The 15729-nt window shown below is 51.2% G+C and overlaps 1 protein-coding gene across 2 annotated transcripts in view; it reads left to right on the top strand.

Moving 5' to 3' along the window:
- The first annotated feature begins 4553 nt into the window (after positions 1–4553).
- SLC36A1 (solute carrier family 36 member 1) overlaps positions 4554–15729 on the top strand; it is a 37577-nt gene continuing 26401 nt past the window's right edge. Inside the window, exon 1 of one of the 2 annotated variants that reach the window (XM_058677239.1) lies at positions 4554–4573. The gene's annotated coding sequence lies outside the window, so the exon portion shown is untranslated. Of the gene's footprint in view, positions 4574–5448; positions 5592–15729 lie in introns of those variants that run through there. The other variant, XM_058677238.1, reaches the window with a different exon arrangement.

Here is a 15729-nt window from a genome sequence, read left to right as displayed (position 1 = left end):
TGTTGCTCCTTTATTCCAGCCCCTTGCTCACTGTGGTCTGCCATTTCTGTGTTTTAGAGCGATAGTGTGGGGTGCCTTGGCTGTGTATGACACACTCCTGCAGAAGAGGACGGAAGGGAAACTGCTGGACAGGAACTGTGAGGAAGGCCCCAGCACGTGAGTGAGGGGGTGAGCATCCGATCGCCTGATGCTGGAACCGGGCCACATTCCAGGCAGCCTCCGGGTCACGCTCTCTGCGTGGATTCCTGTTGGCCTGTCTGCCTAGAAAAAGAGAAAAGCCCACATTTAGAGTTTTGATTTGTAGCAAGGAAAAAAAGGAAAGGTTCCTTTTGGAGCCACAGAAGTTCCAGAAGCTCTTAGGGAGGAAAGGATACTGAAGGATCCTGTTGGTCTCCACGCAGCAGCAAGGCCAGGCGCTGGCACTGAGGGAGGCCCTTCCCAAGCTCTAAGATGCCTCGCTCTTCAGCCCCAGGCACTGGGCCCTTAAGGGGACTGGAGCAGCCACAGGCTTGGCAGAGGCCATGAACAAGAATGGGTTTTGACTATAATTACTGCAAAATGCGGCTTTGGCTGCTGAGCCTTCCTGAGATCAGGAGCTCAAACACAGCCCCAGCCCTAGCCCACTGTGGCCCAGACCTGCTCTTGGGAAGCATGAATGGGCAGAAGTATGAGGCGAGGGAGCCGCTGGCTTCTCCTCCACGCACATGGAGGCTTCTCCCACTGCCTTTTCCTCTCTGTTCCCCACAGCTGCTGCCTGAGTGCCCAAGTGCCCGTCACTTTGCTGAGTCCTGGGACCCAGCAGTTCCAGACAGTACAGGCTGTCGCCCAGAGGGACCCAGTTGGAAAGCATGACTATTAATCAGAGGTGTTAAAGGTGATCTGTGATAGATTCTTAGAAGGAACAGAGGGTTCTCTTGCAAAGCAGGCAGCAAAGGCTTGGCGAGCGAGAGGTAAGCCCCTTTCATCCTCCTTTCAGCACCCCCTTCAAGCCACTGTGAAGTGGCCTGTCCCCAGGTGTCCAGGACACGGCCTGTCCCCAGGTGCCCAGGACACGGCCTGATGCCTCACCCCTTTCTCACCCCTCCTACTGCTGAGCCAGGAGGCAATTTGCAACCTTGCTCCTCATTGCATTCCAATCACCAATGTTTTACTTGGTTTTTGCTTTTTCCTTAAAAAAAAAAAAAAGACACCTTTGAAAACAGTTCATCCTCCACTTGCAAGCGTCAGCATCCCATATGGCCACTGGTTCATGTCCTGACTGCTCCACTTCCAATCCAGCTCCCTGCTTATGGCCTGGAAAGGCAGTGGAGGACGGCCTAAGTCCTTGGGGCCCTGCAACCACAGATCACCATTAAACACCTTTGATTAATACTCCTGGTTTCCAGCTGAGCCCTCTGGGCGACAGCCTGTCCTGTCTAGAACTGCTGGTCCCAGGACTCAGCCAGGTGACGGGCTCTTGGGCACTCAGGCAGCAGTTGTGGGGAACAGAGAGGAAAAGAAAAATGGATAGGAAAGGGAATACATATACATGAAAAAGGAATAGGTCAAACATGCAGAAGACGGGAGCTATGATGTACAAATACACCTGTGATTGTGACAAGGGTCAATAGACCTTGAAACATAAGAAAATGTTTATGAAAGATACGTTTAAAACATTGGGAAGCAGAAAGGTTGAAAATAACAAGGATGGAAAAGATTTACCAGGCAGATTATATCAAAAAGGAAGCTGAGATAGCAACATTAATATGAATAATTACCACTCCTGCCACTGCTGCTACTTATTGCTCACCACACGCCAGGCAAAGTCTCAATGCCAAGGCCACCCCTCCAGGACAGGTGTTTGACACTTCATGAAACGCGCAGGTTACAAGCATCCCACCGACTCGCTGCTTGGCGACCCAGCACACCTGCACCTCGCCCTCTAACCACTTGCATTTAACTTTGGCCATCTTGGATCCGTTTGGCCTAGTCTTAAGTGCAGGATGAATTCTCCGATTCCCGGCCTCTGCGGCACAGCAGGGCTGGAGTGGGTGCCAAAGGCTAAGCCACCACATCCCGGCTCTGTGTGTCACAGTGTCATCTGCTTTCAGCTGGTGGATCTGGCAAGTTGTAGCCGTGGGACCACAGGGACTAAGGCAGGGCTAGGTGAAGCCACAGATTCTTCCCCTGGCCACCAGGTGTGATCTCAAAGAGCTGCTGGCCTCTCAGCTACCCACGTGTGAAATGGACACAGTGCCGCATATGCTTCGGAGAGCGGCTCAGGTGTGCTGTGGGATGATTCTGGCGTTGGCCTGGCCCCACCCGGTCACCCTTGGGGGCTGTGGGGGAGGATGGGGATGTGGCTGAAGTAGGGCAGAGGGCTCAGAGAGCCGCAGACGGGAGGGGTGACCATCCTTCTCTTGGCTTCTCCTGTAAGGAGCTGCCACCCAGAGAGAGACAGAGAGAGAGAGACTGGCCGGCTGCCTGGGGCAGAGCTGGCCTGGGCTTGCCCTCGGGTCTCACACAGCAGCCTCTTAGCCCAGTACCCAGGCCCTTTGTTGCCATTGTGAGGTAACCCCCAGGGCCTGCCCACCCTGCAGGGGGGCTTTCAGGTCACTCTGGATCTTTTAAAGTCGCTGGAATCATCCTCACCCATGCCACCTGCCTCCCCTCAGGTGGCCCTGACTGACAGCACCGGACTCAGGCCGCTGGCTGAGTGACAGGTCAGAGGGGTCCATGGGAGGGAAGTGGTCACCACAGGTCAGCTGGGGACAGGGCAGTGCGAGTCCAATCACTTCTTGGCAGAGACCCCCAGATAATGTAGCCTTAAATTCATACTCACATTTGAAGATGCATGCCCTTGGTCATTTTGATTCAAAATCTGAGAACTTCAGAGCTGGAAGCAACTGTAGAGAGCAGGCTCCCGGAAGAGATGGATGGAAGGGGTGTGCCATCGGTCCAGAGTGTGCAGGAAGATGGGCAGGAACCCACTGGGCAGGCCTCACCCTGGGGCATCTCCTGGCCCATTCCTGCAGAGGGCTGAGCATGGGCTGGCAGGAAGGACAAAGGCAAATTTATGTCTCTCAAAGTAACTAAGTGCAAAAGGACTAATTCTCCTAAGATTTCCGAGCAGCACAAGCCCTTTTGGTGTAGACAGAAGCTTGATATTCCGGATCCCATCTGATGCTCAGACGATCCCGGGAGAGAGGCTAGGTCAGGCGGGATTTTCATCTTCACTTTCCTGAAAAGATACATCTTACTCAGGAGATGTGGCTGGGAGACGGAGAAAGGCTTTCCAGTTTTTTTCTGCCACTCGGTTGAAGGGTGCTAGCCCAACAGGGAGCCACCAGGGCCACGCCTGGCATGTGAGCATTTGGCCCAAGCAGGAACTTGGAAGCTCAGCCTCCAGGACCATGCTTGCCAGCGTGAGGGAGCATCCCAGTTCCCTGGGCAGCATGTCCAAATCCAAACCTGGGTTCTTGATGGAGCAGGTGTGGAGTGGGGCCCCCGAATGTGCACTTCTGTGTGGGGAGGCTTTCCTTCTCTATCTGTACAAGGATTTGGGCTTTATCACATGCCTTTCCCCCTTTAGTGTGGGCTCTCATATAGGTTAGCTCACATCCTTTCCTTCCAGGGAGTGATGAGTCATGCTTGGTCTCAAGGCACAATGTGTGTGATGTGTCATTGAATTCAGTGTGTACATCTTTGCCTGGAGGCTTTTATATGCTGTTCATCAAAGAAAGGAGCCCGTAGTTTTCTTTTCATGTGAGGCATGAAGGCCATGCCGGCTGAGCACGTGGGTGTGAGGCAGCGAGCCCAGCTCTGAGCAGAGGTGGTTTCAGAGCGCTTGTATTCTTCAAATGCTTGGTGACATTTAGCCAGAAAACCTGCTGGTCCCAGGCTTTCCTCTGTTGGGAGGGTTCCAATTATTTCTTGGTTTTCACTTGCTGGTTCACTCCCCAAATGGCCAAAATGGCTGGAGCTGGGATTGTCTGAAGCCAAGAGCTTCTTCTGGGTCTCCCATATAGGTGCAGAGGCCCAAACACTTGGGCCATCCACCACTGCTTTCCTAGGTCCTTAGCAGGGAGGTGGGTTGGAAGTGGGGCAGCCAGAACACAAACTGGGCCCCGTATGGGATGCCAACACAATAGGCAGAAGCTTAGCAGGTTCTGCCATGGTGCTGGTCCCAGTTCCTCCTAATGGACGCCTACTTCCGTTCCATCGTGTTTGGCGGCAATACTAGATCTTATTTCAATGTTCTTGAATTTCTTTTTTTTTTAATAGAAGCTTTGGGGAGATACTCTTTTTTTTTAAAAGATTTATTTATTTGAAATGCAGATATATATAAAGAAGGAGATACAGAGAAAAATATCTTCCATCTACTAGTTCACTCCCCAAGCGGCCACAGTGGCTGGAGCTGAGCTGATCTGAAGCCAGGAGCCAGGAGCCTCTTCTAGGTCTCCCACATGGATGCAGGGTCCCAAGGTCTTGGGCCATCCTCGACTGCTTTCCCAGGCCACAAGCAGGGAGCTGGATGGAAAGCAGAGCAAGCAGGACACAACCAGCGCCCCTATGGGATCCTGGTAGTTGCAAGGTGAGGATTTAGCCACTGAGCCATTGCGTTGGTCCCAATGTTCTTGAATTTCTAAAGGCATTTCAGTGGCCTATCCTGGAGAATCTTCCTCCTGCACTAAAGAAAGTTCTGCATGAGTCTGTCCGTTTGATCAAAAGTGCAGTCCAAGCCCAGTTTCTCCTTACTAATTTCCTATCTGGTTGATCTCATTGTTGAAAGTGGGGTACTAAAGTTTCCTCCTAATTGTTTCTGCTCTCTGTTCCTCCCTCTATGGTCATTAATATTAGCTGTGCATATTTAAGTGTTCCAACTTTGGGGACGTATATTTACAGCTATAATGTTTTCTGATAAATTGACCATTTTATCATTAAGTGATGAATGTCTTTTATGGCAAGTTTTGACTTGTATTCTATTTTTTTTTTTTAAGAAATACCTGCAAACAGGAGTAGGAAAGAGGATACATCTAGATAATACCTTTCATACATATTAGATGTTGCCATCTATTTAAAATATCACCTTAAAATTTAAATATATAAACACAAATGTTCCCTGACCTCACGTTCCCATTTCCAGAATCAGGTGTAGGTGAAACTTTTTGTGTATTTAGACATTGGACTAGCTGATGTTTAAAAAATTGTTTATCTCTTGATTGTAAATGCAAGACGTGTTCTTAAGATGTATTAAAACACATATAGCAAGTGTGAAAATTAGCAGTCTTTCACAAGCTCACAACTCGGGGAGTGATATTTTTCCCAAAACGCTGCATCTTTCAAGATCAACGCCTCCTTCTCAGAACAGGATCCTTGCTGCAGTGGCAGCAGTAGGCCGCCAGGTGGTGCTATAGGGCAGGGGTGCTGAGCAAAGCGAGCCAAGTGGAGCACGTGACTCTGGCCCCCGGCAGGAGCGCTCCGGTCACGTGATAGGGCCCGGAAGCAGCTGTCCGGTTGCCCGGTGAGGATGATGAGGGGTCGGCGCTGAGGCTGGGAGGTGGGGTCAGTCCGACGCCGGCAGGAGTCCAGGCTGGACACGTAATCCAGCGGTGAGTGACTGCGACCAGCGCCTCGGGCAGGGTCCACCCACCTCGTCCTCCGCCCGGGGGAGCAGGTGCTCCGGGTCTGGGACGGCTCCCCGGGATGCCGGGTGGCAGCTGCGGTCCCTCTGGACCGGTGGGGTTGGGGTCTGCCCTGCTGTGGGGCACGTCGGGGAGCGGTAGTGTTCAGTAGGGCCTCTCGTCCGCACCGTCCTTCCCGAGGGGAGCCGGGCTCTCATGTGGTGCCAGCCCTCCCCGCCCTGGAAGGTCCTGTGGTGCACCTGGCCCAGGTAGGGACTTGCCTGGGGTCACGGGTGAGCGGGGCTGGGATCCGCGGCCAGCTCCTGCAGCCGCTTGCCTCCTGCAGGGACCTGGACCCGTGGACAGCGCCCTCTGTCCCTTTCCGTTCTCGTGGAACCTTGTCCGGTTGTAGCTCCCTCGCGGGCTCCATTGGTTGGACTGGCTGCGGGTGTGGTTCCCCTGTTTGCTTACGTTTTTTTCTGCAAACTCATCATTCTGTGGGGCCGTTTCCTAAGGGATCTGCAGTTGCGTGCAAATTTACCAAAATGTGAGCTGCGACTCGGTGGGTGCTCGGTGGCTCGGCTGAGGCTGCAGAGCCTGGCAGTCCCTTGAGGAGTGGAAAGACCTTTGCTTTCTTTGGCTTGCCACTCGCTAGGTTTGAGCCAGGCCGGTGGCTTGTGTGGATCCTGGAGTGAACTAGCAGCATGGTGTCATGGGTAGAACTGGGACAGGAGAACTGGGAGGCCGTTCTCTATTGGCCACAATGGGACTCCCACCCTCAGCTGGGTTCCAGTTCTGCTGAGTCCTTGAGGGCCCTCCGCCCTCAGGCTCTTTATCTAGGTCTCTCTCTGTGTGTGTTTCTGTTCTGAGAGATTGTTTCTTTCCTGTGTGCTTTCAGTAACAAGCTTGCAAGGAGACCCATCTCATCTCTGTCCAGGAAGTGGTCTCTGCCAGTGTGTTCTTGGGTTACCACGAAGTCCTCCTCCGCTCAGCATTTTGTCTGAGTTAAATGCCAGTAGCCCCGAGTGATTTTTTTTAGCTGTCTTTTATGATTTTAAACACCATGAAGGCCCCCTTGGGCTTCTTGACTGGGACCTGGCTTGTAGTAGTTAGTGTACCTGTCCATTTAGAACATGTTTTCTTTAGAGATGCTCTCAAAACCAGGAAGATCGGGCACGAAAAAGGCATGGTTGTTGGGTCTGAGGGTGGGACTGTGTGAGATGAAGGTCCTTTGCCATGACGTGTGAAGTGTCTCTCTGTCTTCAGAGTGTCACTTACAATGGCCTGCTGCTGACCGCTTGTTTTCCCTTAAAATTGTAGGGCTCCTGTCTCTGGAAGTAGCCAGTGCTGTGTGTGCTGCAGTGGTGGTGTTGGCATGCAAGATTCCTTTTATTTATTTCTTTGAAAGGCATTGTGATATAGAGAAGAGACAGAGATCTTTTATTTGCTGGTTCACTCCCCAAATGGCCATACAGTGGCTGGAGTTGGGCCAGTCCAAAGCCAGGAACCAGGAGCTTCCTCCGGGTTTGCCACGTAGGTGTGTGGTCCCAAAACTTTGGACCGCTCTCTGCTGCTTTCCCAGGCCATAAGCAGGGGGCTGGATGGGAAGTGGAGCAGTCGGGACACGAACTGACATTAGTGGAACACTGGCGCCACAGGTGGAAGCTCAGCCTACTTCACCATGGCACCAGCCCTCCTGGATTCCTTTTATTTTGTAGTGTTCCAGAGACTATACCCTGCCACCAGAGGGCGCTGTTGCTGGGAGTTATTTGCAGGGATGTTGTGGATGAGTTGATGCGGGGCGGCAGCTTTAGCTGGTTTTCTTCCAATTCAGAGGCTTTGTAGAATTCTTGGCCTGGGCTCCTTGGCAGGTGGGATGTGAAGGAGAGTGGTTAGAGATGTCCATCTGTGAGATTACTTCATTTCTCCCTTGCCTCAGGTCACTGTTCTCACATCAGTGCTTTTCTTCTTTGAGAAGCAGACGGATCTCCCACTCACCGATTCTCTAAATGTCCCCAATAATTGAGGCTGGGCCAGCCCAAGGTCAGGAGTGAGGAGCTCAGCCTGTCCCCTGTGGGTGGCAGGGTTCTAACTGCTTGAGCCATCACCTGCTGCCTCCTCGGGTGTGCGTGAGCAGACGGTGGGGACCGGAGCAGAGCAAGGGCTTGAACCCAGACACTGTTGTATGGGATGCAGGCGTCCCAGGCCAGGCGGCCATGGGTGCACCAAGTGCTCACCCTCTGTCTCAGTCCTTTAGATGCTGGGCGTTGCTTCAAGGATCAGGTGCTGAGAATTCCCTGCAGTGACGGACACGTTTCTTCTCTCCCCGTGAGCTGGAGCGGGATCTTGGACTTGGGCCAAGGGAAGCATCTGCTCTTTCTGCCTTCACTGGCCTGGGGCCGCTGAGACCCGAGGATGTCTGTGACCACCCCACCAGCACTGGGCAGGCTCTTCTCCTTCCCTTGTAACCAGCTCACATTGGGTCTGTTGGCCTCAGTCCCTCCTTTGGCCAGGCTGCACCCGGCTAAGCATAGAACTCCTTCTGTTTCAGGAGTGAGGGGTCTGGGGGCTGGAACATTCTAAACATAGCAAAAAGAAATCACGTGATGCTGTGTTTTTTTTTTGCAAAGATTTATTATATTTATCTGAAATATGGAGTTAAAGAGGGGTGGGGAAGAGACACAGGTATTCCATCTGCTTGCTAACTCCCCATATGGCCACAATGGTCAGGCTATGCCAGGCCAAAGCCAGGTGTTTCATCTGGGTCTTCCATGTGGGTGCAGGAGCCCAAGCATTTGGCTGTCCTCTGCCACTTTCCCAGGAGCATTAGCAGGGAGCTGGATCAGAAGCAGAGCAGCCAGGACTCTGAGCAGTACTCATATAGGATGCCAGTACCACACATGGCAGCTTAGCCTGCTATATGACATAATGCCGACCCCTGCATTTGGTCTTGTCATCTTTTTGATCCCCCAAATGCCAGTGCTCAGGGACCTCCCTGCCCCTTTTCTGTGAAGTCAGAGTAATAGTCACCATGTCCACGGTGGGGACCTGGCTCAGTGCTCCAGAGCGTGAAGTGGGGCGAGCCCTGCAGGTGCTCACCTGCCTTCCTCACACTTGTCTGTCGTGGTCATCGCAGTCATTGCCATCGACAGGGGTCTCCTGTGAGCCGGGTGGCCAGTTACCATCTGTCCTCTCTTCCCTTCGCTATCAGAGCGCTGATGTGGGTGTTGGGGGCAGCATTTTTCAGGTGAGGGAATTGAAGCAGAGGGAGATGAGGGAACTTGCTGGGACCCCCACACCTGGGTGCTAGACTTCTCTGGTTGGCAGAATGCCTCCTGCTGACCTGCTTGTGATCCGAGCTCAGGGCCAGCCTTGCTCCAGAGGTTGTAGAGAAAGAAGATTCATGGTTTATGGTGTGGTGGAGGGAACAAGCCTGGACTGTGGCGGGCTGGACCTCAGTGTTCTCACCTGAGAAAGGGAAGCATCCTCGCTACTGGCACACCCTGTCCTGAACTCAGGGGTCACTGTGATTTGGAGGTGGGGGGACCAGTTAGCATGTTGGAACCTTCAGCAGCTGCTCTGGGCAGAGCCTGCTGAGGCCTGGGGCTGCCCTAGCACAAGATTTCTGGCAGTGGTCTCAATGTTTGGATTAAGTTTCTGTGGGTGGCTTGGTGGACTGTACCTGGTGTTGCTTTATTCATTTATATCATTTTAATTCTTTATTTGAGGGCCTGGCACAGTAGCCTAGTAGCTTAAGTCCTTGCCTTGCACACTCCAGGATCCCATATGGGCTCCTGCTTGTATCCCAGTTGCTCCGCTTCCCATCCAGCTCCCTGCCTGTAGCCTGGGAAAGCAGTAGAGGACAGCCTAAAGCCTTGGGACCCTGCACCCATGTGGGAGACCCGGAAGAGGCTCCTGGCTTCTGGCTTCAGATCACCTCAGTTCTGGCCATTGCGGCCATTTGGGGAGTGAACCAGCTGATGAAAGATCTTTCTCTCTCTGTCTCCTTCTTTCTGTCGCTCTGCCTTTCCAATAAAAGTAAATGAAATTTTTTTTTTAAGATTATTTATTTGAAAGGCAGAGTGACAGAGAGAGGGAGACAGAGGGTTTTTCTGTCCAGTGGCTTACTTCCCAGGTGACCACACGGTGAGGACTGGGTCAGGCTGAAGACAGGATCCAGGAACGCCATCTGGGTCTCCCACATGGGCATAGGGGCTCAGGCACTTGGACCATATGCTGCTGCCTTTCCAGGGAGTATTAGCAGGAAATTGAATTAGAAGCAGAGCAACCCCGACTAGAACTGGTGCTGCAACATGGGATATAGTAGTTGCAAACTGTGTCTTAATGTGCTATGCCACAACACCACCCCCACTGATGTTGTTTTAAAAGCGAATGATGGAGAAGCTGTGCATTGTTGCTTCCCTCTTCATGCGCCACAAAGAGCACTGCAGCCTGGGTTCCCCCTTTGTGACCTCAGAATTACAGCAACAGAGAGGAGAAAATGCATCTAGCAAATTTGCTGCTTCTCTGGGTTCCAAAGTCCAACCCGATGTGATTATTCCAGAGTAATGAACAGCACTTTTGCTCTGCAAATATTGTGAATGCATGACCCCGGGAGGAGGCGAGCCCTGGGTGTACCTATCATAATAACGTCTTAGCTACTTCTTTTGTGGAGTTGTATGTAAATCAAGCAGTAATCAGGATTTTTTAGGAAGATGATTACTGCCATAAACTCAGGTAGAATCAGATAGGCACAGAAACATGTTTGCTTTTGGTATTTCCCTTGTTTTATCACTGCCAATATATCCAAGATGTTATCATTATAGCAAATCAGTCATAAGATAATTCGCAGCTTTTGATACCAAGTCACTGAAATCCAGTGTGTGCATATGTCAACTTGACAACTGTTTCATGTGCTCGGGAGCTATTGGCTATCAGATGGCATGGCACAGATTGAGAATATTTTAATGTATTAAGGCTTAATTCCTTTTTTTTTTCTTTTTGAGCCTCTCTGGCTACTAAAAATTTGAAATTGGAATTATGTTTTTTTTTTTTCAAAGGGAGAATGTACTTAGAAATTATCTGATGAAATCCCCTTGCTCCAACACCTAAATAATAAACCAGTAATCGGACAGGAAAGCAGGATTTTCTGACAGCTAGATTTTGTTCTCCTGAGCCCCAGAACACTATACAGTTTTAAAATGAAAAGGTTGGTTCTTAAATGTATAAAAAGAATTACTTAAAGAAGCAGTCACTAGAGAAATGTCCCTGAAGATTGTCCGCCCCTACGGAAGGGGCTTTGGCCTAGTGGCTGAAGTTCCTGTGGTCACCGTGGCACGGCACGTTAGGCCAACACTTGAGAGACTTGCATCCCACCTGGGGTGCCCAGAATGGAATCGTCTTTGCTTCTGGTCCCCCTTGCTGCTGGCCTGTATCTTGAGGGGGGCAGCAAGTCATGGCTCAGGTGCTTGAATCTCTGTTACACATGTAGGAAAACCAGATGTAGCTTCCCACACATGTGGGAAAGCCAGCGCCTGACTTTGGCCTTGTCTAGCCCCGGGTGTTGCAGGCATTTGGGAAGTGAATGAGCAGATGGAAGATGCCTCTCATTCTCCGTTGCTCTGCCTTGCAAATAAAAACGTTTTTTTTGAAGACTCTGATTAAGACACCCTCAGCTTCCAGCTAGCGTGGATCCTAGGAGACAAAGGTGATATGCCAAGGATTCAATTCCTGGTGCGCATGTGAGAGACCTGCATTGGGTTCCTGGCTTCCAGCTTTGGGGAGCAAACCAGTGGATGGGAGCTCTGGTTCCCTGCCACTCAAATAAAGAAAAATGATATCTTTTCAGAAAATCAATGTGTTTTTAAACTTTGTTAATTTTAGATGATGTTTACATAGTTGATCAGTGTGGGAGGGATAGAGGGTTAGGGAAAAGTGGGTGTGATCATTGTTTCCAAAGTTTCTATTCTTCCTGTTTCTGGGGAAAGGAGGGGGAGATAAAGGGAGAAGCCATATCCAGCCTCCTAACCGGCCCAGCACCCGGGATGGGCAGCAGCCACCTGATATCGACCCAGGTTCCCAGTGTAGTGCTCACACTCTGAGGGTTCCTCCCTGGTGATTTCGATAGTTCTGAAATGGTGTTGATCTTGCTGACCCAAGAATGAGGAAACCCTCCCAATGTCTGTTGCCTGACACAGTTGATCTTAGAATCTCTATTCGCCTGGATTTTTGCTGTCATCGTTTGGCTGGGGTAGTTGTCCATTTGTTCTGTTCTCCTTCCTCTGCTATGGACCGGATGTCCTCTGCAGGCCCCAAAGGGCTGCCATAGCCTTCATGTGCATCAGGGCCTGCCGTCCACTTGCTCTGTCTTTTCCAGTCAGGAGGACAAGTTCTCACAGCAGGCCCAAGCACCCGGGCTCCTCAGGACCCCCTGCCAACAGTTTTTAAAAATAAAAATTCAGTTAGCAAATGTGTTTTTCCTGTTAACAGCCATTGCACAAAGTGATGGCAGTTGTTCCTTTTTAGTGCCGAGCTAAAATCGGGGCGTAGTTTATGAATTACAAAGCAGCTCCGGTGTACTGAGGCAACAACGGTATAATTTATATGAGGGGAAAAATATCAGGGCCATACCAAATGTTGACATTCAGCGCAATTTTGGTTGGATGTACAATTGAAGCTTTTTATTTTCTCTTGCACCAAATATTCAGACTTATTTGACGAGTCACTCTTCTGAGTCTCAGTTCCTTATGGAGATGTTGATGTGTGTACCTGGACCATTGGTAGTTCATAAGCTCTGTTCATTGTCCTTGGGAACCTGATGGACAAGCTTATCTTCCCCTCTTGTAAAGCACAACCCTCATTTCACAGTTTATAGGCTCTGTTACAGTGTCACACTGGGCAGGAACCGGCAGTTCCAACAACAGTCTTTAAGATCAGGGTTTCACCAAAAGAAGCCCAGGGGCAGGGTGACCACAGGGGTCAGCACGCTGTGAGGCCAGAAAGGGAGCATGAGAAGAAGTCCTGGGTTGCCAGAAAGACCTGTTGAGGGTGGCCCACCCTTTCCAAAGCTTGAATCCTTCTGTAGCCGCTCTGCCTTGAACTTCTCTAGGGATGGAGGGGGCGGGGGGCACCTGCGTTCTGCTAGAGTGGTGTCTTCCATTTGAACTTGAATAAGGACTCAGGCTGCAATGTTCTGGCAAGTGAGGAGGGAGGTGACAGTGCAGGGCTTCTTCATGGTTTGCTCTTCAGCACAGGACTCCGGCAACCCCCGTTCGGCAGTACGGGCTGTCGGAGGGACCTGCCTGGACGTCTGTGATGGAAAGCACTTCCTTCGGTCTTGCCAAGGATCTGCTTCCTTCCATTTCCCACCTGTCAGTCCTCGCTAGCGCTGAGGCCCCAGAGAACAAGTGGCTTCGTGGAGCCTTCTCAGTCCTTCCAAGCATTCCTCATTGGAAACAGGATGGCTTTTGGTTTCCAAGGCTTTGCTGGTTTGGGCCCTGGCTATACACTTGCTGCTCTTCCCTCTCTTGCATGCCCCCCAGGACAGAATACAGTGTGTGCTGAGGCTGGGTGGGGCTGTCGTCTACCTGGGTAGAATCGACTCTTGTCCTGATACAACTGAAAGTTGTATTCACTCATTTGGCTCTGCTGCATTTATTTTTATATCATGGACTTAAGTTGAATTTATCATTAGCCAAAACGTTAGCATTTTTCTTTTTTAAATTTGTGTGCAGTTACCAAGCCACATCTCCCACATCCTGCAGTTGTTGATAATAGCTTTAAATCTATAGATTTCAGTTTCTTTTTGAATATTTTTAAAGCAACCTTCTTCTCTGGGTAACTTGAACTTTTTTCCCTACACAGCATTCAGAGGCCTTTTGACAACATCTGAAATAAACTGAACATCTGGACCAAGTAAACAGCAGTGTGATTTCTTGGCTGATAGGAGAGGGATTGGGCCATTTCCCAGCTGCTGTTGTGCCCCTGTGCGCTCAGAAACGTGGCCATATGCCTTGGGAAGGTTCTTTTCCTCACCTCTCATACAAAATAGCTGTTGTTCGTGGAAACCGTTGCACGCGTTGATTCCTGGAATTGTAGGACCAGGGGCAGCTGGCAGGTATTTCATACCCCTCCCTCCTTTCTTCATTTTTTTTTTTCTGTTTGGAAACTAAGATTGTAGACAATGAAAACTGTTCAAAATTACACAAAACAAACTGATTATAGAGGCAGGCTTGTAACCCAGGACCCCTGTGACGCGAGGGATCCTGCCCGTGTGAGGCCACCTGCTGTCTGCCCTGGCCCTCTGAGGTTAGCTGTCCTGGAGCCGGAGGCTGTCCTTAGATGCTCCCAGCATACGAGTAGACGCAGCCCCTTCAGATGCCAGGCTGCAGGTGGCAGTGACGCCAGTGATGCCCTCCCGCATTCACCAGGCGCCTCGCTGGCAGCCGGCCAGAGTGCTGGGAGTCCTCCCCGCCCACGACACAGGTGGCTGGAGACAATGAAATCTTCCCCTGCCAGGTCTTTCAGATGCCAAGTAGGGCCAGTTTCCAGAAGCTTCTCTGCGATTGGAACTCCAGAAAGCCCTCAGCTCAGAAGTGTCCACTGGTAGTGGGTGCTGGGGTGGCAGTTGGTGGCATGTCCCCCCTCAGCGGGTATCTGAGACAGATTCGTGTGGAGTGGGGTGCAGACCCTTACGGGCAGGCAGCTGTGCCAGTTTGCCTGAGGTGGATGATTTTTATTGTGGTTTTCATTGTGCATGGGCCTTCCCGGCCCCACCCCTGCCGACTGAGTACAGATTCTTGAAGGGCAGGCAAGTGAGTCTCTCACTGTCCTCCCCCCTCCCCACCCCCGGCGGGTGGCACTGCGCGCAGGAGATGTTTCCAGGTTCAGACGGGGTGTCTGAGGAGAGCTGTCCTGCCTTGCTCCTACCTGGCTGTAGCAGGGCAGGTCAGTTTCTCTTCTGGAAACTGATTCTTTGTCTATGAAGTGAGGGACCAGTGTGACCTCTGAAGGTCCCTTTAGTGAGGACTTGAGGACTTCAGGGACCTCCATGTCCTCCCTGTGTGTCTTAGAGAAGCACCTGTTCTCTAGAATAGCTTTACCGCGTCCCCTAAGGAGACACCACCGACACCTGGCTTCCCCAGCTCACGTCGGGAAGGGTCTCTTTTGTCACCATCTCTGAAAAAGGAAGACGGTGTGGGAGGGAGAGGCGGGATGCTGGAAGGCCCCACCGGAACAGCAGGAGGCAGATTCACAAGGAGCTTGTCATAACAGATTTTCTTATGCAGAGATTTAGTGTGGTGTGGGAGCCTTCAGAAACAGAGACTCCAGAGAAAACCACCAGGTTTGGTGCAGCGTGGCCAGCTGTTGCAGACACGTGGTGGGACATGGGGGTGATGTCTTGGGACTGGACCAAGAAGAACGACAAGACCCATCCTTTCTTTTTCCTTCCTCCCACTTAAGGTAGGGCCCCTCAAAAAAGGAGGGTCCTCAAAGCAGGAGGAGAGTCACTTCTTAGGCTTCCTGGCTGGCTGTGGGTGAGGAGGTTCTAGCATCTGGACCCGCAGGGGGAGGAGACATTATCCCATCTGAGACTTGCGTAAGGGGAGGAGAAAGGATCAGAGAGACAGGAGGGCAGGAAAGGTCAGATGGAAACCTTGTTTCTGAGGCCTACCCATCTCCTTTAGTTCAAAGTATTCAGGATGTCAAGGTGCCATATTTTGGGGTTCTGTTACCTGAGCCCCAACAAGGAGTCATGGAGACATGAAGACAAATGCCAGGAGTGGTTTCAGAGCTGCTTTCTGCTGCTGTTTCTCAGATGTGTAGCCAGGAAAGTTTCCCCAAAGAGTACAGGATAGGTCTGAGGTTGTGGCTGAGAGCAGGAAGAGGAAGATGCTGTTTGTGGCTTTGGGACCCAGTGGGCAGTTTGATCCTAACCATGTTGAAAAGGGATTTCTTACAAGACACTTTAATGAGGGAAGGGAACCCAAAGCATGCATGATAAATGCTGGCCTCCCATCTTCCGAGGGCTGTTCCTTGGGAAAGGGGTACAGGCTTCTATTGTTTCAAGGCCCACAAGTCAGCTCCCAGGAAGGAGCAGTTAACTGGGCCTCAGGAGCGGGGCGGC

The sequence above is a fragment of the Ochotona princeps genome, chromosome 19 (assembly GCF_030435755.1).
Source record: "Ochotona princeps isolate mOchPri1 chromosome 19, mOchPri1.hap1, whole genome shotgun sequence".
NCBI classification, from domain to species: domain Eukaryota; kingdom Metazoa; phylum Chordata; class Mammalia; order Lagomorpha; family Ochotonidae; genus Ochotona; species Ochotona princeps.
The sequence above is the reverse complement of the archived record's forward strand: the minus strand, read 5'-3'. Positions and strand labels throughout refer to the sequence as shown.